The sequence below is a fragment of the Arvicanthis niloticus genome, unplaced genomic scaffold (assembly GCF_011762505.2).
Source record: "Arvicanthis niloticus isolate mArvNil1 unplaced genomic scaffold, mArvNil1.pat.X pat_scaffold_954_arrow_ctg1, whole genome shotgun sequence".
NCBI lineage: Eukaryota > Metazoa > Chordata > Mammalia > Rodentia > Muridae > Arvicanthis > Arvicanthis niloticus.
Genome location: NW_023046519.1, coordinates 34,907 through 46,498, shown reverse-complemented (window position 1 = coordinate 46,498; position 11,592 = coordinate 34,907). Strand labels below are relative to the sequence as shown.

At 46.1% G+C, this 11,592-nt stretch overlaps 1 pseudogene across 1 annotated transcript in view; it reads left to right on the top strand.

The window, feature by feature from the left end:
• Positions 1-2,889: 2,889 nt before the first annotated feature.
• Positions 2,890-11,592, top strand: part of LOC117702541 (tenascin-N-like) — a 35,046-nt pseudogene continuing 26,343 nt past the window's right edge. The window contains exons 1-3 of the transcript XR_013070439.1: positions 2,890-3,080; positions 9,356-9,797; positions 10,984-11,358. The product of XR_013070439.1 is annotated as a tenascin-N-like (transcript). The remainder of the gene's footprint in view (positions 3,081-9,355; positions 9,798-10,983; positions 11,359-11,592) is intronic.

Below are 11,592 nucleotides of genomic sequence, written 5' to 3'. Positions count from 1 at the left end.
AACCAAACCAAAAAAAAAAAAAAAAAAAAACAAATAAAAACTCCTCCAGAAAACAAAACAAAACAAAACACCCCAACCAACTAACCAACCAAAAAAAAAAAAAAAAAAAAAACCAAATAAAAAAACACTTAAAAAAATATAAAGAACATTACAATGTTTTGGTTTAAATGCAATGTATAAGGCTGATAACCAACACGATTGTGTCAGTATCAATTCCTGATTTCTGTCATCATGAGGAAGTTATGGGAAAGTATGTTTCAGCTCAGGGAAACTACTATGCACTGAAATCATTTACAGTGAAGAAGATGAAAGGGCAAGCCACACCCTTAACTTAGTCTCAAAAGCTTTAGAAGAACATGGGTAGATCGGAACTCTTTATACTAGTTTGCTATTTTCCTTTAAGTCTGAAACGACTACAATATAAAGTAGTTCCACTTGTGCAATCGATGACTGTGCACTCCTCTGCTGCTGTGCTTGCCCCTGTCACCATGGCGAGCAATGGTCCTAGAGATGGTAGCACTGCTCTCCCTATCTTTTGTTAGGCTGCTGCAGTGGGGGCACCAAGGAGCTTCCTTCACTGATTCCCATCTACTGAAGGTGTAGAAAGTAGAATAGTGCTGAGAGAAGGAAGAGACTGCTCATGGATGGAGAACTAGCAAACGGGAATTAAGAACGGTGATGCCTTAGGGGGCGTCTGGCAACAGGAGAACCTCCCGAAGGTGGCTTGCAAAGTTAAGAAGCAGAAAAGAAGATCCAAGGAGGAAGAAGGATGTTTGGGTGTGGGAGCTTCTTGGCCATTTGCAATTTCACCACCCTGGTCACTTTTGTGAATGTCTGGTCCTAATACCTGGGCCACATAGCAGAATTGGTCGTGGTTGGCAGTACAGAAGAGTAGGGAACATCTGGACTGGTGTAGAGATCCTCAAAGGGTAGTTTGTGGGGTATACAAGAATCAAACTGGATTAATAACCACAGAACGACAGCAGCTGATACGGGAGGGACCCTCATCTTGTCCTTTGGACTAGTCAACAACTATAGTGTGTTTCATTTTGTTCAATGGGCACAGTACGTTCAACATTCTTATTTCAGAGTAAACTGAGGCGCGATGAGGTTAAGCCAAAGGTCATCTTCCAGTTACAGATTCATGCTTCAGTCTCTGGCCCTGGGCTCACCTCTAAACTGAAACCCAGGGGAATCCCAAGTGACCACTTTAGACTTAACACACTCCACTCACGGTTAGCTTATTCACTTTTATGACATCTTTTTAGAGACCATGTAGCTAAGGGATATATTATTAATATCCAGCATGGTTGTCTGTAGATCACCTGTGCTGTGTGAGTCAAAAGGGAAAACTTGCCTAAGTTTTTTATTTTAGAATTTGGAGGTCACTTTTGCTAGCTCAAACCAGTAGAAACTAGTGACACCCCTCCGCCCGGGCCTGTGCAAAGTGTAAGACCCTTTGAATGTCTGGCTTTTTGATCTTGCTTATGCTATCGTTTCTGAACATGTCGTGAAGAGCAAGAATGTTTGGTTACGCATAGGTTGACCCCTGACTACCTCATTTTTGCTTACCTCTAAATAACACCTGCCCCCATGCCTCCTTGCCTTACCCTGCTTCCTTACCTCCTAAATAGCACCGAGTTCCATTTGAGGGATTCGGTAGGATTGAGGCTTCCTCTCTCATCTTCATCCTTAACTGTTGCATTAATTATTTTTCTCGTTGCTATGACAGAATGTCTGACAAATGAGAATTAAAGGCAGATGGGTTTATTTTGGCTCACAGCAGTAAAGTCCAGCATGGTAAGAGAGACATGGCAGTGGGAGTGTATGGAGCCTGGTCATGTGGGATCTGTGATCAGGAAACAGACAAAGACAAACACTCCTGTCGCTCATTCAATCTGGGACCCAAGGCCATAGGATAGAGCCGCTCATATTCAGGGTGAGGTCTCCCCTCCTCCTCCATTAAAACCTCTCTGGAAATACCCTCACAGATACACGCAGCAGTTCATCTCCAAGATGCTTCTAAACTTCATCAAGGTTAAGCATGATGACTTTGACATCAGCCCTTTCTCTTTTGAAAACACTCCTTGTTCCAGTATAGAGCCCTGACGGATGAGCAGAATGGGCCCGGTTCAATAACAAAACTAAAGATAACTCTTTGAACTTTCTTTTCTTTTGTTCTCACCCCTCTCTTTTCCCTCCCGCAATCTGTGACGGCAGAATCAGAGGCTGGAAAGCCTGGGCCTTCTCTGTTGTGTTGTGGATCAGCCCCCTGGAATCTGTGTTGGGCAGGGCAGGAGAGGCCAGCCTGGCAGGGAGGATGAAGCAAGTTGGCCTGTGACCTACTGGAGCACAACGGGAAGGATGAACTTCCGAGTGTCTGATGGCAAGAGAAAACTGTGGCTCGGATGTGCTCTTCTCTCCTTCCCTGGAAAGAGTTCTTGTGTAGCCAGCATGTGGGAGGCACCTGGGAAGGTGTACAGCAGAGTGGTCCCCATAGCCCCAGGTTGCTCTTCCTGTCCTCAGCCCTCTTCAGAGCCCTCTCACAGGTGTGAGGTGATGAAGAAAGAGATTGGGGGGGGGGTGTCAAAGCAGGGACTCCCTTGGGAGCCTCTGCTGACTTTTTTATTTTAAGAGCAGTAGGCAGCAAGTTTCAGGATGTCTGAAACATGAAAAGAAACCTAATAAATATACTTTCAAACCCAAGACTCAGCGCCTGGCCAGGAGACATGCAAACCTTTTAATATCCTTGTTCTGCATTTACTTAAATGGAAACAGCCCCTGGTATTTTTAGCTGCTGTGTAATCAAAGTAAGAAGGAAAGGGGGAATGTATACTTTTTTTTCCTTCTCCTAGTTAGAATAAGAGAATGAATTGCTCAATTCTCAGCAGAGTCCAGGAAGGGAGGAAAATCCCGGAGTCCCCTTGATTGGCTCCTCCTCTGTCATAGCCTTGATTTAAACCCAGGGAGGGAAGAAGAGGGAGAAGAAATTGAGGGACAGAGCAGCACTGAAGTCTACAGTACCAGGACCAGCTCACAGGCGGCAGGAGGGTTGGAAGTGGTGCCCAGCAGCCTCCCAGGTAAGAGTGCCAGCTCCTGAGGCTTTATCATTAATTGGGAGAGGGATGGCCATTGTGAGTGAGATTGTACGCTGAAGTGCACTGTTGGAAATCTAGGCAAGGTAATGTAGATTAAGTTCAAACTATTTTCCAGGACCTGTGACCCAAGTCCTCAGCTGGTATTAGACTCTGCCTTTCCCATGCCAGGAGGCACCACCCCCTTACCTGCCAAGTTCAGTGTGGGCACCAGATTCCACATGGAGCAATGTATTTTAGATGAAGTGTTTTCTTTAGTTCTATTTGTGTTTCTTCTTACAAAGACCACTTCTCTCCGTGTGATTTCTTACATGTTATAGCTTGTTCTTTTAAAACAGAGCTTTCATTTTGGTTGTGTTTAGGAAACTCTATCTAACTTTTCCATCTTTGAGGTTTTTGAGCCGATGAAGATGATGCCTGAAGACTTGCATGAAGGGGCTCATTGAGTTGTACATGTTTTAATCATTCTGTGTGAGAGGAGATTGTCTTCCCCCCTATTTCTCATATGGTTACCCTCACAGTGCCTTGAAGTGGGCATTTTCAATCACTTCAAGAGTGATGTGGGAGACTGGTTTTTTTGAAGATATGACTTTTTATTTATAATGATGTAGGTTGGGAGAGGGCTGGGTGAAGAGGGAGGAGGGAGACAAGGTTTCACCCCTAAGGACCCGATTAGCTTATATAAGCATTGACAGAATCATAACTTGAACATAGAAATAACAGATTATCCACATCTGTGCTGGTGAGCCATGGCTCTGCCCTGTTGCAGACTCAGGGTGACAGTGACAGTGTCAAGAGAAGACTCAAGAGGAGGTAGCAAGTATCAATACCAGGGTCCTTTCCCTCAGAAACAAAGGAGAAACAGGGCCTGATTTTCTCTTATGCTACTCTGAATTCTTTTAATGTCTTCAAGTGCGTTGATTCCCAAAGCAAGGAAACTGGGACAGATGATTTCCATCCCATCTTGTGGCTTCTGGCTTTCATTCTGGTGCCGTGCTGTGGTTTGACATGGAGGGTAGACCAGCAATGTTGCCTGAGGAAATTATACCCAGGCCCATGGAAACTCTGCCCCTTCCAAAGCCCTGGCTCCCATAGGATCTGGCTGCAGACATGAGGTCATGGTTTAGGTTCTGTTGGAGTGTCTGGAACCACCAGTCAGCAAGCTGATGGTGTTGTGATATCAGGCCTGGCTCCTGATGGTCAGCAGCTTGGCCTGGTTCCACCACCGACGACTCAGGCAGATGCCAACCAGCTGCCGTCTAAATATGTGCATAGCCAATGTGGGTAGAACAGTGTAAATTCCTGGAAATTAGCATTGGTTCTTCAGCTCCATAGAAGAAGGCTGGAATTCTAAAGTTGTTTCATTGTGTGGAAAACTACATTAAACTAAGAAAGAAATTGTAACTTTTTGTTATGAGTCTCTCCTCATTGGCATGCACCTGAAGTGAGTGCCCATCATGATTGTGGAGAATAGGGGTAATTGTCGATCAGGTAACACTTTATCATTCTGGGGAGTTGGTTGGTAAAAGAAGGTTCCCAAATTTAGATCTCATGTCTATTTTATCTTCACACTGTGGATGAGCCTGGTCCTTGGAGTCTAACAGAAAACCTTTCTGTGAGAAATTAATTCATTCCCACAGGGATAAATGATCATCTTTGCCGATTGTTCACAGACAGCCTTTAAAGCTCTTGACATAGAAACTGGTATATAAGGAGCATTTAGAAAATGGTAGCTACTATTATCATCATTCATTGGACCCTTTGCAAAAGGCAGATGAAGATTTAGGTTGATAAAAGAAAATGAGCCTGTCGAAACTGGTGAAGAAGTAGTTGAGCTCCAGGGCTGAGCTGAGTGCTTCATTCATTGTCTTTTCTGGTGGGTAGGCAACATATATAGTCAGAGGGGTTGTTACATAAGGTGTGACAATTCTTAAAAACACTTCCTGGGGACTCATTAGATGGACTCAGTGAACCAGGAGCATAGGAGCACACAGCCTGGAACATGCAGTTGTGTCTTCATCCTCGACCTGTCTCTCATCCTGTATGGAATGCCTGTTCAGAGAGCTTAGAGTCACAACTAAGAATGTTTGTATGCATTTGGCTCAACTGGAGGCTGACGTAGAGGGAACAGTGTTACCTCATAAACTAGATTCTCTTGCAAACTGAAGAATGGGGAAGGGGGGCATGGGTCATCTGAGGTCTCACATCCAGGATGGGTCATACCACAGTAGTTCAGCTCCCTGAGAACTTTATTTCCTAGACTAAGCATTCTAGTCATAAGACTCAGAGCCACTCAGGGGCCAGGCTGTAGACTGCTGGCAACCGATGTTCAAGAAGAGTAAGGGAAGGAGTGAAGGTTGCCAATCACATTTGTGACATCAAGACACCCTTAGCCACTCACTCCTTCATTTGTCTTCAAAGTTCAACAAGGTCTACCCTATTATTTGGGGGAAAGAATATCTTCTTAGTGACTCTACTGGAAATCTAACGTAATGCAGCTTTTCTGAGACCCAAAGCAGTACACTGATTTGCTGTGGTTAACCGTTAGGCAGGATGAAGTCATGAAGGAACAGAGAAAGACCTGAATTTAAGTACAAAGCTCTTTTGCCAGTGGCTAGAAGCTGGCAAGTGTTCTATTTGATGTAAGTAGTATTTTTCCTGACTCAGTGTATGTCTTTCTTTGGAGAGAATGAGGTGACACAAAGTCCACACAGCCCTAATGAGAAGTGCTTGGGAACTGAGAAACATTCTCTCCTACTAAGGCTTGGTTGACGTATGCCCTAGTGGATAGAGGTCTTGATATTCTCTGCTGTTTCCTGCCGTGTGGTAGGAAGTGTAGGACCTAAACGCCCTGTGAGGAAAACACAATTCATCTCCAAGCATCAGCTCGCTCTGGCCAAAGGCCAAGCAAGTCCAGGCTTCCGTTCCTGATTTATTAATGTTTTGTTGAATACCTGGTATGCCTTGGCTTTCCTTTCCTTTCAGAGCTGCTCTCTCTTGAAAGAAATATAGCAGGAAAGAGGATATTTGATGTTTTTCTTTCCACATCTACAGTTTATATTGCAAAAAGATGAAGAATCCAGACACGAGGAAAGGATAGACCTAGTGTGTGATCTCAGCTCTGCTGCTTAACTACTTGAATGCCCTGACCAAATCATTTAACATTTTGAGTACTTAATGACAAATAAAATTGTTGATTGACTGTCATCACTTTGAGGATTAATTCAAGCTAATGGTTTTTAATTGTTTGGCCCAGTTCCCACCATCTAGTAATCACACACAGATCTATTGTCCCTTATTATATAACTCACAAACTATTTGGCCAAAGCTATGCTATGTGGCTAGGAAAGCAGGATGGACCTGTGTCATCCTAGCCATTGCCATCCATGAACTGATAGGCATTCTGGGCTGGGAACAGACTTGGATTTGGACATGGTGCATTTTGGCTAGAAATTAAAGCCACAGGAGAAGCTGCAGAACATGGAAGAGCATAGAACCCTGTGACGTCAGTGCATCTCAGGCAGATCCATGGATCATCCACGCAGGTCATGTTGAGCAGTACATCCTGAGCAAAGCCTTTCTCATGGCCACAGTGGCAGCACTTATTCCTGTCACTGTCTCAGTCCTCCTCCTGTGATGGTGCTCAGCTTCAGTGAGACAGTGGTTCCTGGGGGACCCCTGGTTTCCATGGTTTCCTGTGTATAAATGTTGTTTGCCTCGTGAATTCCCCCAGCATCTCCCCCACTTTCCATCAAGAGCTACGTCATAATCATCTTTATTCAGAAATGTATCATCTGTTGTTTTTCCTGGTGAAGTTTGGCAAGCCCCCTCCCGCCATACTGAGAACCGTCTGTGGTGTGCCATGCATACTAATACAGAGGATGAAGTCATGCCTTCCTCATGCTGTTCAGCAAAGACAGGCTCTCTCCTGCCACATGTTGGAGCCAGAGCCAGCAGCATCCCTTCTTGCTCACACTTCACAGAGCTAGATTGAGGATTTCCCCTGCTCGTCTTCTTTCGAGCAATCACTCTGCCCAGGAAAATCTGAGCTCAACATGTGCAATCTGAGAGGCTGTGATTAGCAAGGACATCTTGTTACAATTAGGACAAGTGACACAGAGGGCTCCTGCAAGAGCTTCTGGGCCTTCTCATATTCCAGGCTTCAAAAACAAACAATGTAAGACAGGGTTTTGGACAGCCTTGCTGTGGTTTATGGCAGGAGTTCCCCATTTTTTTTCATTTGTTAGAAACTTCTTTAGAAAAAAAAAAAACCCATTTGCATTCCATTTAGGGCCCAGGAGCAGTGAGCGTGTGGAGGGTGGTGCTGGATGGTAGGAGTGAGCAGAGAAGTTGACTTTGTTGGCTCTATTGCTGACCAGAGGGGATTTGCTGGAGTATAGATCATGCCTTGCTATGCCCACAGTAGGTGCTTGAATGGGTACAGCAGGTCCCAGAAGGGAAGGCTCCATTGTTCCCCAGGTCCAAATCTGTGGTGTTGCACTTGGTAGTAACATAACCAGCAGCAAGTTGTTAAGGCCGCCATTCCTCAGCTCCAGCTTCAGAGTCTAGTGGACAGTTTGTGTTTGGTTGCTTTATCACTGGAATAAACTTTTGAGCGAATCTTTATTCCGTATTTCTCTTTCACACCTACCCCCCAACTCATTTTGCTGGCTCCCCCCCCCCCATTCCACCTTCTCACTCACAGAGGTCTCAAGCAGAGTCCTGGGCTTTCCTATTCAATCATGTTCATGAACCCAAATCCGTTTTCTTGACAGAACCCCTATCTTCTCTAGTGCCCATCCTTTCTTCTCCCCCTGGATTAGGTTGCTAGGATCCACATGGGATGAATGTCTGTGGTGGGTTTATGTATACCTGGATGTACTCCCTTCTCTTAACTTGTACAACTGTTCTGGCTTTGTCAAGTCGCTTTCTGAGGTATATTGTTACACGAGGAAAAGGACGCCCCTCTACCAAGGCCCTATCATTAAATTGCCCCTGGCTAGTCAGGTACCCATGTCTTTGCCTGCCACCCAATTCCCTTCATCCTGGCCTCGCCAACCTTCCAAACTTTCAGTAGATGCATAGATGCTTGCTACCTACTCATTAATGGAATCCTGACAGTAAGAGATGTCTCCTGACCATTCCATTTCATCTGTAGAGGGTCCCTGTACCTGAAATATAGAAAGAGCTTGGAAGAGGGGACCTAGTTTTACTGCTATTAATAACACATGCCTCAAGCGACAGGCAGAGTAAGGACTGAACAGCACATATGAGACAAATGAAGACCCCTCTTTTGCGACATAATTAAATGGATATGAAATTCCCACCACACAAAATAGCTAAAGCTTAAGGACATGAAAGTGCTTCCTTCCTCTATTGGATCATTACATACTACATACATGTGTTGAGTTACCATATTGTCCCAGACAAAGAAGTACAAATGTGACAACAAAAGAGCACCAGCATGGTGCCATTCTGGCTAGTCCTCTGTGGTGACACATCCCGTCAGTACATCTGATCAAGTGAGGGTAGCACTTGGGGATGGAGGTGTTTGCATCAGCAATGCATATGGATGTAGACCAAGCACATGAGGATACTCCAGCTCCAGGGGGTTCGTATGCAAGGATGTTGAGCAGGAACTGAGCAATCTCTGCACTTCCTAGCTGTGGTACTCAGACAACATTCTCAACCCCTCCTTACTTGTGCACAAAAGCATGGCATGATGGTGAGCAAGGATCCGAAAGTCAGATTGCTCAGGTTCAAAACGTAGACGTAACCTAGTGATAGAAACATACATAGTAAGCAAGAGACCCTCTTCTAAGCATTGAAAGAAAAAACTGCAACACTCTTGGCTGTGTGCCTGCAAATGTGCTTCAGTCTCCCTGTCTTTAGGCTAGTACCCTAGCCTAGCGTACGCAAGGTCAAGTTCAGTTCTAAGACTTGAAACCGTAATGGGGTTAACAATTGGGTTGTTGTGATGACTGAACCAGTTAGGGGATATGAAGTTTCAAAATAGTTCCTGTCTCAGAGCAAGCATTCTATGTGCACCTATAACTGTTGATCAGAGAAGTGGTTGATTTTCAGGCTCCTATAAACACCGGGGACTAGGGAGATGAAAGGCTGGCTTAGGTGCATGTGAATAGGAGCCCTTCCTGATAGTGTGGACAGTGTGTGGACTCTTAGATTCAGTTTAAAAAGGGTAAGTTCCTTTCAGTCAGCCTTCATGGCTTTCTTTATGTTTTTTTTTCCTCTGGATCTAGGCCTCCTGGAGTGTCTGATCCCTTTCTCTGAGAATGGGTCTCTGGGGGATGCTTGCCTTCCCTCTGGGATTCCTGTTTGCTTCTGTGCTCCTGGTGGCTTCAGCCCCAGCCACTTCAGAGTCTTCTGGCTGTAGCAACAAAGAGCAACAGGTTACAGTCAGTCACACCTACAAGATCGACGTGCCCAAGTCTGCTCTGGTTCAAGTAGAAACTGACCCACAGTCACTCAGTGATGATGGGACATCACTCTTGGCTCCCGGGGAGGAGGGGGAGGAGCAGAACATTATCTTCAGGCACAACATCCGTCTTCAGACACCGCAGAAGAACTGTGACTTGGCAGACAGTGTCCAGGATCTGCTGGCCCGGGTGAAAAAACTGGAGGAAGAGATGGCAGAGATGAAGGAGCAGTGTAGTACTAACCGCTGCTGCCAGGGAGCTGCTGGTAAGACTACCATCTTACATCTACCATCTACATCTTACATCTACCATCTACAAACACTTAGTGTGTACTATATGCTGGGTCCTTCACTAGGCTCATGGGTACTGTGAGATCTTGTTGCATGTCCCTTTCACACTTGCTTGTTTTCAAGGAACAGGCCACATCCCTCCTGTTTATTCTCTGTTACAGCTCTAGAGGCATCTGGAAGCCTAGGCAGGGAGGGTTCAGCAGGCTAGTCTCCAGGACTAATGGTACCAGATGGGAATGATCCCAGGGCTGTTTTGCTGATAGGCCAAATTGCTATTGAGGAGGGAAATGAAGCTATAGAAAGGAAGCTGAATTTGATGTTGAGAAATTCTCGAAGTTTCTTCAACTGTCCAGCAAGGCTGGTTTTGTCAGCTAGCACAATTCTGTGAACTAGAGAAGGTGTATATTAGAGGCCTGGTCCATAGTAGGTATTCAGAAAACTGTAAATGTTGCATTAGTAATAAAGCACAAAGAACGACTTTTCCCAGCTCCATCGTTTAAGAACATGTCTGCCCAGGTGACAGTGAGTGGTGCTTTTCATTGTTTTGGTTAAGAGTACCCCGAAGTGCCAGATATAAAACCAGGGACCAGGGACACACCATTGTGACGAAGGCAGCACGAACCCCTCTCCCCCTGCCCCAACACCTGCCAGTAGCAGGGAAGTTTCCTTAGGAAGGGAAGATGACTTTCCAAGAGGCAGAAGGCACTGCATTGACTGGCCTGACCTCCAGCTCCCCTAGCTGTGGAGGACAGCCCTATCAGATGCCCTGGCTCACCTATCACCGAGCCTGGGAGCTACCCTGCAGTTTCTGTAGACTGAGTCCACAACCAGCCGTGCTGGGTCCAGCTTCATTCACTAGGATGAGAAAAAGGTCCCACCTGCCTCTCTCCCTGAAGCACTGTCCTTTGAGGCTAGAGCCCAACAATCAATGATGACCATTTAAAGTCTCTTTATGGAAAAACAAATGCTAGTCACCACCATTCACAGAGGAAGGCACCCTCTTTTAGGCAAACAAACAGGAAGCTGAGATTTGGCTCAAGTAGAAAACATTTTCCTCAGAGACACAAAAGATCAAGTAAATGTCAGCCATCTCTGCCTAGTCTCCAAGGAAGGAGACCCTGCTCCTTACCCACGTCTGTCTTCATCTTCTTTTCCTGGCAGATCTGAGCCGTCACTGCAGTGGCCATGGGACTTTCTTCCCTGAGACCTGCAGCTGCCACTGTGACCAGGGCTGGGAGGGCACTGACTGTGAGCGGCCCACCTGTCCTGGGGCTTGCAGCGGCCACGGGCGCTGCGTGGACGGGCAATGCGTGTGTGATCAGCCTTATGTGGGGGTCGACTGCGCCTACGCCTCCTGTCCCCAGGACTGCAGTGGGCACGGCGTGTGCGTGCAGGGTGTCTGTCAGTGCCATGAGGACTTCACTGCGGAGGACTGCAGCGAGCAGCGTTGTCCTGGCGACTGTAGTGGCAATGGCTTCTGTGACACTGGCGAGTGTTACTGCGAGATGGGCTTTACTGGCCCCGACTGTTCCCAGGGTGAGAGCCAAGATGCACGTTGAGGGCCACTGTTCCTACCATTCATGGGCTCAGTTGCACTAACTCTATTACACGTTGTCTTACTCAGGAGCCTTGCCCTTTACTCTAAATAATGATCCAATTGGAGAGCCAACCACTAGAGCTGGCTGGTGGGGAAGGGGGCCCAGGTCTCACCCAGTCCTACTTGAGGAACTATATAATTGATGGCTGCTGGGTATGGCTTCTAGTAAGTTG